The sequence below is a fragment of the Cupressus sempervirens genome, chromosome 5 (assembly GCF_028749045.1).
Source record: "Cupressus sempervirens isolate cs-2001-9-10 chromosome 5, ASM2874904v1, whole genome shotgun sequence".
Classification (NCBI taxonomy): domain Eukaryota; kingdom Viridiplantae; phylum Streptophyta; class Pinopsida; order Cupressales; family Cupressaceae; genus Cupressus; species Cupressus sempervirens.
The window spans coordinates 489,460,674-489,480,960 of record NC_143122.1 but is presented as its reverse complement, the minus strand read 5'-3'; positions in this window follow the sequence as shown (position 1 = coordinate 489,480,960).

The window sequence follows — 20,287 nt, the reverse complement described above, 5'->3', positions numbered from 1 at the left end:
ATTACTTGACAACTAAATCGATGAATCTCTTGGTTTTAGGCAATGCAGAAGGATGCCATAGTTCAATATGAAATCTCAATTCATATGGATACAACATCAAGTGTAGCTAAAAAAACCCAACAAGTTTGCATTTTTGTTAGAGGTCTTTAATTAGGCATTTTAAGTTATGGACCATCACAAAATTTTTAACTTTGACTCTTATAGACAAGGGTAATGTCCTCAACATGCAAGAAAATCAAGAATTTCTTTGTGATGGCTTGTTGAGGACATTCTCTATTCCATAATAGCTAGAGTTATAATGTTCATGAGTGTCTCTAATTTTAAAAAACATAATAGATCTATTCAATAAATGTAAACATGGTGGGTTTTTTCAGCTCCACTTATTGTCCATTTATATAGAATGCAACTACATGTGCATTCTTGATTCAAAATGGCAGAATCTTATTTTCGATGAGACCAAAAAAAATGACATGCACTAGATGGAAAAATGATGTCACTTTTAAAGGTCTGGAACTTTTTTGTACTTTAAAGATTGTTCCTATCTTAATGATTTTAGATGTTAATAGGGAATTTAGATGTTGGAGGGGGTGGGGAATTAGCTTCCACCTTCATGTGGTTTGCCTTGATTAGTAGAGAATATTAAACTACTCTCAAAACCAAGTGAAGCTCAATATTAACCTATGATTTCCTGACAACTAATTGTGTGAATCTCTTGGTTTTAGGCAATGCAGAAGGATGCCATGGTTCAATATGCAATCTTAATTCATATTCATATGACATCAGCTAGAGCTTAAAAAGCCCAACAAGTTTGCATTTTTGTTAGAGGTCTTTCATTGATTGGATATTTGACTTCTCTTAATGAAGTTTTGAATGGCCACAGTCACCTTTGTGTAGAGAAAATAGATGTTGGGGCATAGACTTAGCCACTTTCTTATAAGCTATCTCTATGCTCCAATTATGTTTTGTCCATGACAATATGTACTCCTACAACTAAAATTTGAGAGGACAATACAAGATTAATTGACAAAATGGAACCTTTATGTCTTATAATTGAAATTTGATTCATGCTTCTCTTTTCACTTTATTTGACATCAAAATAAAAAATTATAACTTTCTTTCTATATTCATATTTCAACTATTCTTAATGTGTTCTTTTTTCTTTTTATTTTAAACCATTCAATTGAATTTCATTTACACTTCACATTTATTGCATCATTGTCATGTAAATGCTAGTATATTTCAAATAGCTTTAAAGTTTTCAAAATATAACCCTATACACAATTGTATGTCAGTGATAACCAAAATAGATTTATTTGATAATAAAAATGTGTATCCACATAGATGCCACAACTATAAAGGATACACTGATATCAATTGGCACTTCTATGACAAATGATTACAAATAGCCATTTACATACATTTGTAAGATGTATCAAATCTCTATCCTATGTATAACATTTCTTTATATTATTGAGCTTTGCATGTCTACCTTCATCATGTAACCTCTGAAATTACTTCAAATGAATCCTCTCTCAAGATATTCACTAAATTTTGTATATAGATCATTTTCCCACTAAATTTATAGGTTGGTCATGTATAATTGAATTTCATTGCTGCAAAAAAGAACTAATAATTTTTTCGATAGTTAAAGGACCTCATTGGACAAGAAACAATTTTTTTAAAAAAAAATTTAGCTACTTGTCGGAAATGCAACATCTTGTTCCAACAGATAGCTGTCACTCTCACAACAATGTTGTCACACTTGCGATGGCCTATTTTGATGGATAGTTTTTGGTCCTACAAACACTTGTCACATACCCATTGCACTCGCAACACAAGATTGAAAGCTTAAGACATTGTAAGTGTGATGGTCTACTATCATAATTGGGATGACAGGAAGATGAACTCTTGCCCTTGCCTTCTTCCAAGTTATGACAGTTTTATCTATCACAATTGCAATGGACACCCTTTTCATTGCAATTTGCAACAGCAATAGTATGATTCCCATCTGACAGGAGCTAATGCATGGTACTATCACTTGGATGATGGGTCACCATCACAATTTAGGTCCAAATGTAGTAGTGTGAGTTCTCTAGCATAGAGAAAGATTTTTTATAAGCCACAAAAAACCATTCATATAAAACATGATGTTTTTGGGTCTATAGATTCTCATTGTTTGATAGTGATCACAAAATTGGTCCCTTAGTCAAGAATAGATTGAGACAATCAAAGCTATAAATTCAAAGAGATGAGAGGTATTTCCCTCATCCTAAGGAAATTTTAAAAGTTAACACAAATGGCTCTTTTAGGAGGAACCGTGTACATGAAAAAATTGGAAGTATTGGTAGAGATATTAATGGGGGTGATGTGTTCTTCTTAATTTATAAGGGACAACAATCTAATGAACTTATGGAGGTTGTAACTATTCTTGATGCTATTAAAAAAGGATGTTCTCTTAGGTGGAAGAAGATTTTTTTTTAATATGATTCTTGGATTGTGATTAGCATGTTGAATGTGTAACACTTGAATGAATATAACTGATTTTTCGCCTTGGTGGTAAAGAAAATCCTAAATTTGACCTCTTCTTTGGACTACATTTCCTTTTTATATACTCCTTAGGAATGAAATGTAGTTTTGGAGAAATGGGTGTCTAAGAAGTTGGATAGGTGGGAAGTGGAGCATAGGGTTCTCTTGGGTTTTGAGTATATAAGGACTTTGAAAAGGTTAGTTATGGATAATAATAATATGTGGTCATTTTCTTGGTGGGGTTCCTTCTTGAACCTTTTTTGTTAGTTGTTAGGTGTTTCTAGTTTCACCCTAGGCCTTATGATTTGTATCTATTTATTTATTCTAAATAATTTTTTGTGTAGATTCTTGAAGATTCTATCAATGTGTGTGTATATTGAAACAAAATTGGTAGAACATTGTAAAAAAACAATAGATGTTAGTTATGACATAATGTAATTATTAGTTTATAGTGTTGTGATTTTTGTCACCAAGGTTCAAATCTCTACTAGGGTGATATTATTCAATGTTCTTATTGGAGATGAGGTCCTCGACATATTATCTCACAAAGACTTTGCTCTATCTAGAAGCATTTTTTTTTTAAAGAATGAAATTATTTTTTGTATTATATTATATTAAAATTTAAATTGATTTATACAATTCTAAATTTACATTAGAATATAAATATTTCATGTATATTTCAATGGTTGCATTTTTAAAGAAAAATACAAACAATAAAATTCATTTATCAATATAGTATTATTAAATTGTTAATATTTTCTAAATTCCCAAAAATAATTCTCTATATTTCAATGCTTGTGTTGAAAACTTCTTCTTCTTTAATAATTTAGAAATCAACATTTTTTTATCATATTATACCTTAAGTTGTAAATATTGTATTGATTTTAAAATCATATATTATAACTTGAGTGAATATTTAATAATTGGAGGATTGGTGATATAGTGACGGGGTGATGTGGTCTTCTCTATTTAAAAAGGGTAGCACTCCAATAGCCATATGAATATTGTACCTACTCTTCATCCTACAAAAAACGTTATTTTCTTGGGTGGAAGAAGATTTTTGGGAATTTGAATCTTAGATTATGTTTGTCATGCTCAATACACAACATCTAGATAAACCTAACTAGCATTTAGCCCTGGAAGAAAAGAAAATATTGAATTTGTTCTTTTATTTGGACTTTTTTTATTTTGTCATATTCATTAGTAATATAATAATAGAGTGCTTGACTGTTGGAAACAAATTTCTCATGAGGATAAAAAGACTTTGGAAAAGTTGCTTAGGGTGGATAATATTGTATATTTATTTTCTTGTTGGGGCTCCTTTTACCTTTTCATTGGGTGTCAAGTGTTTCATGTTTGACCCTAGGCCTTATGATTTGTAATTTTTTTATTTCTTTTGAATAATGTTCAACCCTTTAATTTTTTTTTTTTAAATCTAAGTTTTTGTCCAAAACTTGAGTTGTAAATTCTTTAAGATTGTATCATTTTGTGTATCAATTAAATCAAAAATGGTAGAACATTGTAAAAAAATTAATTAATGCAAAATAAGGCTTTAAAGGGACTCAAAGCCCTTTACAAACAATTTTTTTTAATGGATCTAGAAACTAGGAACTAAGAGGTTGTCACAAGAAGTTAATCATGAAAACACTTGACAACAAAAGTCACAAAATCCCACAAGACAATGAGACTTTTTAACAAGCCCCCACAACTTGAAACAAATTATTCCCAAAATGCCTACCTACTACCAAGAACTAAAAAGACCAAAGAAGTAAAAAACAATAGATTTTTTTATTAATGGTAAAAATATGTTTTAAAGGGGCCTTGCAACCCTTTACAATCTTTTAGAAGATATATTTTCATTATTTACAGTAGATACAACAATTACCCAAAGGAAAGGTAACACAACCCCAAAAAGCCAAAATACTAAACAACATAAACACAATAGACACTACAGAAACAAAAAATAGATAGAGGCCAGCATCAAAACCTAAACAACATTGAATAGAGAAGACAAACCAAGCTAAACTAGTTACATTAGAAGGATCTTTGTATCCTCCTCCAAATTCTCAAGCCAAGTTGCAAAGATCCAATGAGATCAATCTACACTTTAGGCTTCTCCTTACTCTTAGTCTCATTATTCTTTCTCATAATCATATGAGTTCTATTACCAAGACTAGAACTAAAACTAGAGGAAGAGTCTACTTCATTATCCACATTAATTATCTATTTTTTCTTCTGACTCTCTAAAAGGGCATGCAAACCTTTAAGATTAGTAGTCGAAGATTTGAGCCCTTCATGGCTATGAAGAAGGATGGTTCTTAGAATCACCTCACTCTTTTCAATATTTTCATTCATCTATTAAATTTGAATCTAAAAAATAAAGAAAAGATCATTATCAATGCCAATGTCAAAATCCTTGATGTTAGTGCCCTTCTAGCAATCTTCCATTTTCTATAAAATATCCTACAAACTATTGTTGAGCTTTTTGATCTCCAACACCACACACTTACCTATATTGAAGGAATACTTTGGCTTTAATTTTTGGAGGAAACCCATTGTGTTGTCTTAGTCATCATTGAATACCTCCAATTTCATGTTGATTGAAGAGCCCTTATTCCCATTATCCTTTTTTTCAGCATTAGGAAAAGAGGGAATTTCCTCCCTCCTAGAGTGAGAATAAGAAAAAAATTCCTTCTCCTTCAAATTATATTAATCCTCACCACTAATGTTCTAGTAGTTCAAAACCCTATTATATTTCTCCATTTCTTCATTTCCCCAATTTCACTCAGTAGCCCCATTTTCACCAATCTTATGTAGAATAGATGTGACCATATCTTCGTGATTCTCCTCCATATTAGTTTCCAACTCTAGATGTATAGTTTCTTCATCATTATTTTCAACCTCCTTAGCTTTCTTCTCTTCTTCATCATCCCCTTCATTAATTTCCCATTCCTCTTCAGATCTCTTAGAATCATCACTATCTCTAGTAATATCACTCTCCATACTCTTATCCATTTCAAAATCCTTAGCCTTCTTTTTGTCCTTTTTTTTAATGGTTTTAATTTGTGACTCCAAGGATGAATCAATTGAAGAATCCTCAGTCTCCTCCAAGTCACAATCTTCCTACTTGGAGTCATCCAACTAGTTGTGGTCTCATTTTCTTTTCTTTTGATGAACATTAATCTCTTTAACCTAATATTTGGGACCCAAAATCTTCCCTGAATTGTTCTTACCATAGTAATTCAAAATAAGCTTTATAAATCCTGTATGAAGAGAAAATTTAGAGGGATCCTTACTATAGTTCTTGAGGCTATCAACCAACAAACTATGCAGGTAAAAAGGAATAGAATTTTTCATTTCATAGCTAAAATGATTTAAGAACACAAAATGTAAATTGTGAACTCTAGTAAATCTACCATCTAAGGTAGTGTAGTCCATGATCACTTTCAAAACTTTCCTCCACTTAGACTCAATTTGATTAATCTCAAGAAAACTAGCATTTATTTTAACTAGTTTAGCACTTTCTTTATTTCTCTTAGGAAAAATCTTAACCCATTCCTTGGAATATTTGATACCTTTGAAGAAATTCTTACCAATGTTCAGAATACTAGTGATTTTTGTTATCAAGTTTACTATTAAATTCACTTTTCTTTTGTGTAGAATCACTTCTTAATGCTCCATTTGTCAACAAAGTCCTGAGTGAATTCTTGTTTGGATGCTTTCATCTTCTCAATTTAATTCATAATGCCACCCTTCTGTGAGATGCACCACACTCTCTTCTTCATTTTCCATGCATAGGTACTTGGCTCAACATAATTCAAATCTCTAGGCATTTTCAATAAGTGTAGTTGTTGTTAGTGTCTTCAAGAGAAATGTACAAGTTCATAGAGATATGAACCAAAAAATCATGACACATAATCACCACATTCACAAGGAGATATGTTTTGATCATATTAGTACTCAAAATCATTAGATTACCATAGTTGTCATTTCTATCAATATTAGTGATGTCCCCTACTCTGAAGATGATCTTTTCCATTAATTTTATTTATTAAATCATCACTTATATTGATAGTACCTTTCCAAGTAATGATTTCATCACATGGGGTTCCTATGTTGGCCAGTTTATCAGCAACAAGTTCTCTTTCCCTAAAATCATAGGTGAGATGAAAGTTCCTAAAACTTTCAGCTAAAAAATTTATTTTTTCAATTATATGTCTTATATCTTGTGAAAAGTAATTTTCACCTTTTATATAGTTAACCACATTTTTAGAATCTCCCACCATCAACACTTTATCACATCTTGCTAATTTAACAATTTTAATTGTGTAAAAAGAAGCCATGGCTTCTACTATATGGCAATTTTGAACACCTTGAGGAACAAAAATCACATAGATACTTACCCACTTCATTTCTCACAATCCTGCCATATCTGGATTTTCCTAGATTTCCCTTCACAACTATGTCAAAGTTAGCTTTGACCCATTTCATAGGAGAAGTCCACACTAGATTATGTCATTTCTGATTTTGATCTCTCTTAATCTCATTAACCTCCCATCTTTTCATATTCTCAATTTTTTATTCTTTAGATCTTTAATATGAATAGGAAGCAATTGCATGTTTTCATTAGTGTTTGTAATAATCCTTTCACGAATCACTTTTGAATGCATACTTAGATTTCAAAAAATCTAATTATTTTGTTCTTTCCAAATACTCCAGATAGTAAGAGTGGATATAAAATTCCATAGAGTCTCAACCCTCTCATGATGAATAGGGCTTCCCCATTGTTCAAAAATGTCTAGAATTGAATTAGTAATTACCCACATTAAATTCAACCTTTTGGAAAAGAATTGACCACATATATTGTGTGTAATCACAACAAAGAAGAAAGTGGTTGGTAGTTTTCACATCCTTTTCACATAAATAACACCTGTTAGGAAGAACACAACCTTTCTGAACAAGATTATCAATAGTTACAATTTTACTTTTTAGGAAATATCCAATAAAATATATTGATTTTAGGAATCATATTTTTACTCCAAGCTTTAACCCAAAATAGTTTCACATAATTTTTGAAGACCTATGAGAAAAAAGAGGAAACCATAAACTTGCCATTGGGATTTACTTTCTATATAATTTAGTCTTTGATTCTTGGTCTTATGAACCAAGAATTGAGATTGAGATCTATTGGTGTCTAATCTTGATTGATCATATTCAATCTTACCCATTCATTATCCATCCAATAACAACTAGCATCCAAACCAATGAAATCAATGCATCTATCCATACATTGAACTAAATTAGGATACTCCATTAAAGTTTTTTCCAGTAACCACTTATCTTCCCATAATTTTATCTTTCTACCATTCCCTATAATCCTCTTGCAACTAATTATGGTAGTAGCCTTATAATTTTGAACACTATTCCAAATTCAAGAACCATTTATGGCATCATCTTAGGCAAGGAAAGATTCCAAATTCAAATTGTTAGAGGGGTAGTTCTTCTTGATAATGGCATTCCATTCTTTTTCCACTTCATAAATCCTCCATATTATATTAGGAAGAGAGCCTTGTTGGTTAGTCTAATTGATCTTATCCCAGGGTCTCCTTTGCTTTTAGTCTTACAAATGTTTTCCCATAGAACCAAGGGAAAATGATTCTTCACCTCAACCCCTAACCAAAGAAAAGTTCTATGATTTTTTCCAATGGCTTCAACATAATTAGCATGGTTTAAAAATAAATTAAGAGCATAGATGGGCATATTTTGAATGATAAACTTGAGAAGTTGAATCTTGCCAGGTTGATTGAGAAGGGCTCCTTTCTAGCTAGCAAGTTTAGAGTTGAATATGTCAATGAGCTTATTCTAAAAGGAGTCTTTCAGTTTTGGGCCCAAAGGAATCCCAAGATAAGTGGCAAGGAAAAATAAAAATTTCACTCCAAAATCCTAGACATTCTTATTTGTCTTTTCTTTGGGGTATTGTTAACCATTTTCGCCCTCCCGCCAAAAAATTGAATTTTTAGGTGATCAACATGGCCAATAGTCATATTTGAATTCAAATATTCAAATGTTATAGGGATACATTTAAAAATCTTATCTTATCCTTATATCCCTAAGTTTAAAACCTTCATAATATATCTTGGTGAATGTTTCAAGTCGCAACCATGCAACTACCTTTCATTGCCAAGTCACAAGTTTTTAGAACTTAACCATCAAATGAACCACAAAGGTGTGAGATAGTTAGAGACCATGGTTGGAAAAACTTCACAATATTTTATGTTTTCATCTAATCATAGGTCACAAGGTTGTGACAGGTCAAGGATATCTTTAGCCAACTTTCTTGACTATCCGATGAAGGTAGATTAACAATCTATGTAATCTCACTTTCTTAAGCTACAAGATCTTTATCTCATGTAGGAATATGCCTAACCTCCATGTTTCTGAGTAGGCTAGTACTTCCTAGTCTCAATTTCACATCATTGTAGTGCTAAAGTTTCTTTGTTAGATTCAGGTCTTTCTTTCTATCGACGTCATTTTATCGAAATGGCTTCAAAACTTAAGTTTTGATGTTGTGAGGTGGTCATCTTTATGGTTAGTACAAAGTAGCAATTAAAATTTTTAATATCCAATTAATGGTTTTGATATTGTGGAGGCCTCCTATTCACTTAGTTGCAAGGGTTAAAAGGTTAACCATGATCAAGGTAGCACACTTGCAAGGTTAAATTAGTCAACTAGAGTTTAAGTGGTGATGGAGTAATCTTCTTTCTGTTAACATCATCACAAGATTTTTAGGCTACCTCGGATCTAAGTTGCAAAGTGGAAAAATACAAAAGTCACATAGTCACTTGGAGTTAATGTTAATCCATGGTTAAGGTGACAATGGTGTGAATGCCTCCATCGCGTGATCATTGATGATAAGATCAAGTTAAAAAATTAGGTTGCAAAGTGGTGATCCTTTTTTTGCACACGGTCACATAGATTCAAGTGTAAACCCTAGTTAATATTGTGAAGTAATGATACATATGAAGCACATCATCATTGGGTTTTAGTTTTAGTCAAGGAAAAGTGTTTTGATGAGGTGATGTGGTTAAGACCATTTTCAGGTGTAGCTTTGTGACATTTCATGCTGGCATTCGGTTAAGAATGGAAAATTCATGATTTACCCTTGATCGCATGATCCTATGATTAAGCTATACGAAGAAATATCTCATAGGATCCACATCTTCTTGACCATCAGATCTTCCTAGATAACTAGTAGGTGTATGAATGCTTCCTAAAGACGTATAAGCTTTAACCAAAGTGGGTAAATGGAAACTCACCATGTAGCAAGATGTGTCAGAATCGGAGGGCCCTTCCTACTTGTATTGTTGAGAAGGGTAATATTTTCGTCGTATAAAGTCTTTTTCATTCAGTTGATATTTTCTTTCAAAAAGGCTTTATAGGATTTTCAAGTCATGAAGTTGCAAAGTTAGTAGTGGTCAAGATTCAATTTGTCATAACATCATGAGTATGATTTTCAAGGAAGATGTGTCGATGTTGCAAAAAAGAGTTTATCGTAAGATCACAAGTCTTGATGTGTTAGACATTTGATAGGCTGGTAGTTCCTAATGGTCAAGGGTGACAAAACTATGCAAGGGCCTCAACTTCATTTTGATCATCAAATTTGGAGAGATCTACGATTGTTATATCCTCACATTGTCAAAGTGCCTAAACTTCAGCCATTACGAGAATATGATGAGCTATTGCATGTCATGGTGGGCTAGATTCAAGGGTTCTATGATTGCATAATCACAAGGGTAAGAAATCATTCATCAAACAAAGAAAATGTGTTTAATCAATGCTACTCATTCAAAAGGCTTCAAGGATCCAAGTTGTGATTGTGTGATGAATGGGAGCATTTTCAGCATTGATCTCCATCATAAGATTTTCCAAGATCAAGGGCTAGTGTATGCACACATTTTGAAGATGTGGGATGTTTAGTGAATGTGGGTAAGTGCCTAGCTACCATGTGCCAAGGTGGGTCTAGTTCTTTTAGTTACTTTTGTTGTGGTATCGCAAGGACCAATTTCGAAAAGATATCTCATCAAATGGTGGCAAGTTAATAGAGTCAATGCATTCTATCAAAATGAGCTCAAAAGTTTAGGTTGCAACCATGTCATGGTCAAAAAGATGTAATCAAAGGTCAATATCTCACATCATCACTAAGGGTTAGTGCTAAATCATGATTAAGACTGTGATATTGCATTCCTTCTTGTTTGCATCATCGCAAGGGTCTAAGATTTACCCTTGGTCAAGGTGGCAACTGGGAAATCATGGTTAAGGTGTCTTTGTATGGTCATAGGTGTTTAAGCTACAATTAGGATTTAAATTGTGACCATACAGAAAGATACTATAGTTTTTGGGATCAGTAGTCTTCATAGGGTCACAAGAATTTGATGTGAAGGCCCAATTTCATGATGTCATAGGTTCACAATGGTTAAAGGGGTGCGGTGAAGATAAGCTATGAAGTAACGATTAAATATGATATAAGGTTGATCACTGTTTTGCAAGGACAAACAATTAATGAAGAAAGTAAGATGCCAAGACATGATACAAGGTGATGAGCATGGGCCAACAAATAGTTGAATATTTAACAGGGTGGAAAAATGCACTAATGTTATTGGGCCACATGGCAAGGTCTGGGGATTGGCTCTAGTTGACTAATGACGTGGTTGACTTGGCATGCTAAGAATAGAAAAGGAATAGCTTTTTAATAGTGAATTAGATATTTTAATCATCTGTAGATCACTTTCAGCATTCTCCATACCTAATCAATGCAAAGGGACATTCCATCGCCATCTAGTTTATCTATCTACCCAATTAGATTATCATGATCATCATTTCTATCTTCTTGTGGCTATCTTTTGGTGAAATATATGATTTTTCTATATCTAGATGTGTACCATGATAAGATCTTTCCCAGATTTTCAGTCTTTTTTCTTTATAACCTTAAATGCAGTTATTGTGCTTTGCCTTAGGGTAGAAGTTATCTCATTTATGCTTGAACTATAAAAGTAGGTTTTGTAACCCTTCTTAGGGTCTTTTTTTTTTTTTGTTCATTAGTATTAAATTTTGTGCTCTACTATTTTAATTTCTTTTTTTCCTATGAATGAATATAACTCTCTATTGTACCTCATTCTTTCGTCAATATTAGTTCAAATTTTTCTTGCCTATGTTGGTTTTTTGTTTTCATTCTTCAATTTGCATAATGGTATCTACTCTTATGCATGAATTTTATAGATTGAAGTCCCTTCCTTATAGCATCCATCTTATTTCTGATCTTTATGTGTTTTGTTGAGCTAATGTGAGAGTGAATCAATGTGTTTTGAGGTTATGTTAATGAATAGTGAATTGTTAGGCAGAAATAAGGTTGAATAATATATTTTGGTGTATCACCCATTTTAGATTAGATTAGTTAGATTTATTTTCATGCATTCCTTCTCCCTTTTTCTCTCAAAGAGTAGTTAGGTACACCCCGATTATAAGGAAGTTTCCTTCTCTGGAGACTCAATCTCATAGTTCAAGTCCCACAACTTGGAGATTTTTTCCATGTTTCACAAGTTTGCCTTTAGGTAAAAACTTTAGGCAAGGGTGCAAGATTTTGTGACAACAGTTTTTTGGCACCCTCGGTGGGACTGATATTAAAGCATTCTTAAGTCTACTAGTTCACTGGTGTCAAAGTGAAGAACTTCAAATACATGCTAAGAAGATAGTGTTTCTCTCAATATTTTAGGCCTTCAAGAGGCTCATTTTGAAGTACTTAGTGACTCCATCTCTACATTCTAGTTTCTAGACCAAATTTTTCATGATTCATACCTAAGGCTCATACAAGGGCATCTTCTAGACATAATTTTTAGTACAATGAGCTCTCATTTTCAAACCCTAGAAGAAACAGAAATAGATTATCCCTATCTCCAATTAGAAGTGCAGCAATAAAAAATACACCTACAAGGTCTCTCTCCACTCCTCCTGTTGATAGGTCACAACCTAGGTTGCCATTTTTTTAATTAAACAAATCATTATTCCATATGGCCCAACCTAGATAACATGCATTTTCCATCTTTAATGGTGGAAGCCCTCTCCGTTTGTTTCAAAGACATGATATTCCAGTATCATCTCTTAAAAGTATACCTAATTTTACTAGTGAAACTTCCATCTCCCCTATAGAACATATTCAAGAGATTTCAAATGTTTGTAATATACAAGGGATTATAGAAGATGATGTTATTGTTAGGCTTCTAGCTTCATCCTTAAAGGGAAAAGCATTACAATGGTTTAGAGGTTTTCCCCACAACTCTATTACTAATTGGGATGGGTTAGGAGCAGGGCTTTGTAAGCATTTTGAGGATACAAGTGATTACCTATCACTTTTAGAGCAGCTAACAACTATCAAGAGAGCACCTCATGAATACATGACTGATTATAATTACAGATTTCTTAAGACATGGGATGAAATACCTACTACAGTAAAGCCTTCCCCTGGTAATGCTTTCTTACATTACCTTAGAGCCTTCAATACTGATATAGCTACCACATTGTAGACTATGGGAGGGGGTACTTTACCAAATTCTTATGAGATTTCCATAAAGATAGAAAATATCTTAATACAAGGGGGAAAGTTGGCCCCAAGACCTCCAATGCTTTTCTTTCCTGATATGTCTAATCATCAACCTACAATAGCCCCTATCCCTACTACTCCTACATGTCAACCTCTTAGTATAGCTCCTCAAGCTTCTACATCCACTAGTGAGTTAGGAGAGTTGAAGGCTTTGATACAAAACATAGATAAGAAGTTGTAGATTCAAGAAAAGAATTTAGAGGATAGCTTCTCAATGATACAGAAGGTGAGAAATATGGTGGTGACCCTAGAAAGGTAGGAATCTCAAAACCATAAGCTTCCTCAGCTTCAATATTAGGATCCTATGCATAATAGGCTCCCAAATCCAAATTAGGGTGATGTCCCATATAATCGAAATAAGCCTATTGGTAATGCCCCTACTCAAACACAAACCCAAACTAGGCCTTAGTACCTCAAAATAATCTTGCTCAAGATCAAGACTTATGCCCTTCCTACAACTATTATTATGGTTATTGTATGTGCCAAAAGGAAAAATCTTTCTTAGCACTAACTACACAAGAGTAGGCAACAAGACAGTAATATGATGTTAGCCAACCTATTGATGGTTCTTGATTCATCAACCAAGGGAGAATTGTCATTCTAATTGTGATGATATAGCTCATAATACCAGGAGCAAAAGAAGAGTTGTTGAAGGTTCTACATCCCCTTCAACTAATCAAGCTTCAACTTCAGATGTTGTTCCTCATGTGCCAATGATTAATGCTCAATCTAATGTTGCCCCTTAGAAGAAGAAGAACATAAGAAACAAGGACTTTTCTAAACCTTAGGTTACATAGTTTCAATCACCAGTCCATGCAGTTCCTAAAGTGTCAACCAAAGCAGTGAGGTACCCTTTCAACATTGTTGATCAAATAAAGAGGACTACTATCAATCTCTCCATATGGGATGTTGTTGTTGCCATACCTTCACACAGGAAGCTATTGTAGCAAGAATTAGATAACATAGAGTTAAAGAAGCAACCATCTAGAGAAGAGAATGCAACAAGCTTGGTGCAACCAATAAAAGAAGGAGAGACAAGTAAGAAAATTATGCTTCTTCCCTTTTATGTTTCCTTGATCATAAGAGATAAACTAGTCCATAATTGTATGCTAGATTCAGGGGCTAGTAGTTCTTTAATGCCTAAAAGTATAGCCAATCTCCTTGGCATCAAGTATGAGCCCATAGTTAGGGATTTGCTTTAGTTGGATGGTAGTTCTATCAAGACTATAGGGAGCCTAAGAAATGTGGAGATGGTATTGCATTCATGCCCTAGTTGTACTGTAACCCAAGATATATCAGTAGTTGAGGTAGAACCTTATTTTTCCATCTATCTTTCTAGAGACTTCACTACACAAATAGGAGGTCATATTGTAGCAGATTGGTCCTATATATTTTTTAGGACAAGGCATGGGGCAAGGTCTTCTTTAAGACTAGATCTTATGGCTCTTAATCACATAGAGACTTATACTCCAATCCCTATAAACATGAAGTGGACACATCTCATGAGCCTGCCACTTCTTTGATAGAAGTGCCTAATTATCTTTTGGATGAATGGGCCACTTCTTATTTGTTTAATCCAAAGCAAGAGGCTCTAAAGACAAGCCTTGATACATATTGTATATTGGAGAAGGGAACTCCTATGCCTAGTCTCATAAAGACATCAGAGCACAATGATGGGTTATGGAGCATGTTCTTTGATGGCTCAAGAAATAGAAATAGCTTAGGGGATAGTGTCACACTCATTTCCCCTAAATTGGAGAAGTAGTAATTTTCCTATAAACTCCAATCTAGTTGCACCAATAATGTAGTAGAGTATGAAGCATTGATTCAAGGCCTTCAACTTGCACAAAAGAGAGGATTCAAGGCTCTAAAGGTATTTGGTGATAATGAGTTGGTTATTCATCAAGTTAGAAATCAAAATATTACCAAGAATAACCTCCTCAAATCATACAAACATAGTGTGTGGGATCTACTTGAAGGTTTTCAAACATTCAACATCTAGAGCATCCCTAGAAGAGAAAATAAACATGCTGACAGACTTACAACCATTGGTACTCATCATGATGTACCAGAGCATATTGAAAATAAAAAGGAGAAACACATCAAGGTGGTTGTAAGACCTACAATCCCAAAAAAAATTACCAATTGGTAGGTATTTGACTCTGATGTGTAGATTGTCAATTTTCTACAAAATCAGGTAGAGTTCTCTAAGAGGAACCAATCTAGGCTATAAGGCCAGTATGGTGATTAGATCATCATCCTTAGTTCCAAAAAGTTTCCCAAGGGTCTAATCACCTTGTAGAGTGTCTTCAATTTTGATGACCAGGCAAGGAGCAAAGGTATGAATTTAGCTCCCAACAAAGATGATCACATACCAATTGTTTTTGTTGAGGGGAAGACTCAATATGGGAAAGGTATGCTCTGAAACTAAACAAGAGAATTTTGTTCATCTATTTCAAGAGTTTAATGATATATTTTCTTAGACATATGATGATTTGAAGGGTTTTGACCCAAGTCTATTAAATGATAATGCCAAACATGTTAGACAAAAACATAGACTAGTTAACCCTAGAATTGAGCCATTAATGAAAAAGGCGTTATCCAAGCTAATAGAGGCCAATATAATTTTTCCTATTAAGCATTCCTCTTGGGTAGCTAACCTTGTTCCTATTAGGAAGAAGAGTGGAGAAATTAGACTATGTGTAGATTTCAGAGATTTGAATAAGGCCTCTCTTAAAGATCACCATCCTCTCCCTTCCATGGAATAGATATTATCCAAATTTAGTGGCTTAGAAATATTTTCTTTCTTAGATGGGTTTTCTAGTTATAACCAAGTGTTGGTTCTAGAATCTGACATATAAGACAACCTTTACAATGAAGTGGGGTACCTATGCCTATAAAAAAATTCCCTTTGGGTTAACTAATGTAGGTGCTACTTTCCAAAAGGAAATGAAGATGGCTTTCAATAATATGCTTGAAATATTTGTGTTGGTCTACTTTGATGATATAACAATATAGTCAAAGAATGTGGTAGACCATTTTGGACATCTAAATAAAGTATTCACTAGTTGTAGAGAATATGGTGTATCCCTAAATCAAAGAAAGTGTGTGTTTCCCACTAATCGGGGGAAATTTTTGGGGCATATTGTGTCCAAGGATGGTTTGACCATTGATCTAGAGAGAACAAAATCAATCCTGGCTCTTTCACTTCCTAGTCATAAGAAAGGGTTGCAGAGTTTCCTTGGTAGAATTAACCTTGTAAGAAGGTTCATTCCTAATTTTGCTATTATGATCAAGCCTCTCACAACCATGCTAAAGAAGAACAAAGGAAGGAAGAGCTAGCTTTGAAGAGATTAAGGTAGCAATAGCATCAGCCCTCACCCTTATCAACCCTAATTTGATAAGGACTTCATTCTCTACACCCTAGGGGGTAAGTCAAGCATCTCAACTATTTTGAATCAATTAAATGATACAAATGAAGAACAACCTATAGCCTTCTTTAGTGAAGGGCTAAAGGACTATGAAGATAAATACAACTATGTTGAAAAGAAAGCTTTTGTTGTCATAAGATCTCTAAAGAAGTTCAAGAACGTTTTGTCTCACAACAAGGTCCAACTCTTGGTCCCTCATGCAAGTGTGAAAGATTTCCTCCTAAGAAAGAATATCAATGAGAAGAGAGCTATATGGATCACCAATGTCATGGAATATGATGTTGATAGCTAGATCAAAAAGCTTGTGAGAGGAAAAGAGTTGTGCAAAAAGATGATTTCATCTTAGGAGATGATTGAGGAGGTTGCACTAGCATTGACAGATGAGAAACTGGTAGGAGATGAAAATCCAAATAATTGGATGTAAGACATGACAACCTTCTTATTAGGAGAAGGATATCCACAAGGGTTAAGTAGGGCCAAAAGAAGGCAATTCAGACTGTAGTCTATCCCTTTTTTCCTAGTGGATGGGATCCTTTTCAGAAAGGATTTCAATGGAGCCCTATTGAGATGCATCAGCACCGATCAAACTAATAGGATGATCAAGGAGTTCCATGATGCTCCTGATGGTGGCCATTTCTTAGCTAGAACAACAACCATGAAGGTCATGAGGGTTGGTTACTACTGGCCAACTCTGTTCCATGAATTTCATAGACATATAAGGAAATGTGAGAAGTGTGTTCTCTTTTTAGGCAAACAAAGGTTAATAGCTCTTCCTCTCCATCCTATTCAGGGTGATCAACCATTTTCCCAATGGCGACTAGATTTTTTTGGTCCAATCAATCCACCTTCTAGCTCTAGTCACAAGTGGATCTTGGCTGCAATAGACTATTTTAAAAGGTGGACAGAAGTAATAGCCTTGAAGGATACTACAAAGGCTTCAGTGGTTGATTTCCTTGATGGAATTGTCACCAGGTTTGGTGTTCCTTCAACAATTATATTTGGTAATGCCAAGTCTTTTGTTGGAACCCATATTTGTTCTTGGGTAGTTGATCATAGTATCTATTTGAGCACTTCTTCATATTATTATCCCCAACGAAATGACCTAGTTGAGTTCTTTACTAAGAGCTCAATTGGAATCATGAAGAGGACTATTGAGGACAACCAAAGATGTTGTAATTCAAAATTAAAGACTGCCCTTTGGGCTGATAGAATCACATCTAAGAGAGCAATAGGGAATTCACCTTTCATGTTGGTATATGGAAGGGAAGCCAGGATTCCTATTTCATTGGAGTTCCCCTCTCTTGAATTAGCTCATCAATTGGAGCTAATTGAAGATAATGCCATGACAATTAGGATGGTAGAGTTAATGGAGCTAGAAGAAAAGAGGCAACAATATATGAAAACACTTGAAATTCATCAACAACAGATCAAAGGGAACTTTGACAAGAAGGAAAAATCTAGGGTTTTCAAAGAGGGAGACCTTGTTCTCAAGTGGGATGCAAATAGAGATAAACTAGGAAGACACTCCAAATTTTATGCTATTGGGAGTGGACCTTATGTTATCACCAGTTGTAAGTAGGCCAATTCTTTTCAGCTATCCAAGACCAATAGTGATGTCCTACTAATTCTCATCAATGGAATTTATCTCAAACCCTACTTCTAGAGAGGATTAGGGTTTTTTGTACGTATTAGAGTAGTTCCACTTTTCCAAGAAGTGTTGAGCATAGGCTATTTCTCTGTAAATAGAATTTTTGAAGTTTTTTGTTGTAGAGAATACAAAGGAAAAGTCATGGTTATACAATGTGCAAGTTTCATTTTTTATGACTTTGTAGCCCAATGGATGCTTAAGGTCACTGGTCAATGCATAGAAAGCTAGTATCCCCCTCTAAGTTGCCAAATTGTTAACAATTTTTGCCCTGCCACCAAAAAATTAAATTTTTAGGTAATCAGCATGGCCAACAGTCATATTCAAATTCAAATATTCAAATGTTAGAAGGATACATTTAAAAATCTTATCTTATCCTTATATCCCTAAGTTTCAAACCTTCATGATATATCCCAGTGAATGTTTCAAGTCATGACCATGCAAATACCTTTCATTGCCTAGTCACATGTTGTTAGTACTTAACCATCAAATGAACCATAAAGGTGTGAGACAATTAGAGATCATGGTTGGTGAAGCCTTAGAGAATTTTATGTTTACATCCAATCATAGGTCGCAAGGTTGAGATGGATCAAGGAAATATTTAGTCAACTTTCATGACCATCTGAAAAAGGCAGATCAACAATCCATGTAATCCCACTTTCTTAAGTTGCAAGATCTTTATCTCATGTGGGAATATGCATAGCTGCCCCATATCAGGGTGGGCTAGTACTTCTCATTCTTAGTTTTACATTGTCACAATGCCAAAGTTTCTTTTTCAGATGGAGATCTTTCTTTCTATTAACATTATTTTATTGAAATGACTTCAAAACTTAAGTTCTGATGTTGTGAGTCAATCATCTTTGTGGTTGGCGCAAAGTTGCAATTTAAAATGTTAATATCCAATTAATGGTTTTGATATTGTGGAGGCCTCCTATTCACTCGATCACAAGGGTTAAAATGTTAACCATGATCATGGCATTAAAGTTGTGTGTTCCCTTTGTCTGCATACTCGTAAAGTTAAATTAGTGAACCAGAGTTTAAGTGGCAAAGGATTAATCTTCTCTTTCTTCACATCATCACAAGATTTTAAAGCTAACCCTAGATCTAAGTTGTGAAGTGAAAAAATACAACAAGTCACATAGTCACTTAGAGTTAATGCTAATCCATGGTTAAAATGGCAATGGTGTGAATGCCTCTACTACATGATTGCTAGGGATAAGGTCAAGTTAAAAAATCAAGTTGTGAAGTGTTGATCATTTTCTTTTCACACCGTCACATGGAGTCAAGTGTAAACCTTGGTAAATGCTACAAAGTAGTGATACATATGAAGTGCATCATCTTAGGGTTTGAGCTTTAGTCAAGAAAACATGTACTAATGGGGTGATGCAGTTAAGTATGCGGTCGGGTTTAGCTTCGTGGAATTTCATGCTAGCATCTGGTTAATAGTAGTGAAGTCTTGATTTACCCTTGATCACATGATTGTATGATTAAGTTATATGAAAAAACATCTCAGAGGGTCCCCATCTCCTCGATTGTCAAATCTTCCCAGATCAATAGTAGGAGTATGCATGCTTCCTAAAGATGTATAAGATTTAACCAAATAGGGGAAATGACAACTCACCATGTAGAAAGATATATTAGAATCTAAGGGCCCCTCCTACATATATCATTGCAAAGGGTAATATTTTCATCATATAATTTTTTTTTCATTCGAAGATATTTTCTTTCAAAAAGGCTTATAGGATTTTCAAGTCATGAAGTTACAAAGTTAGCAGTGGTCAAGATTCAATTTGTTGTAACATCACAATTATGATTATCAAGGAAGATGTGTTGATGTTGCAAAAAAGAGTTGATCATAAGATCACAAGTCTTGATGTGTTTGACGTTTGACAGGTTGGCAATTCCTAATTGTTCGAGGGTGATAAAACTATACAAGGGCCTTAGCTTCGTTTTGATCATCAGATCTAGAGAGATCTATGATTGTCATATTCCCACATTCTCAAAATGCTTGAGCTTTAGGCATTGCAGGAA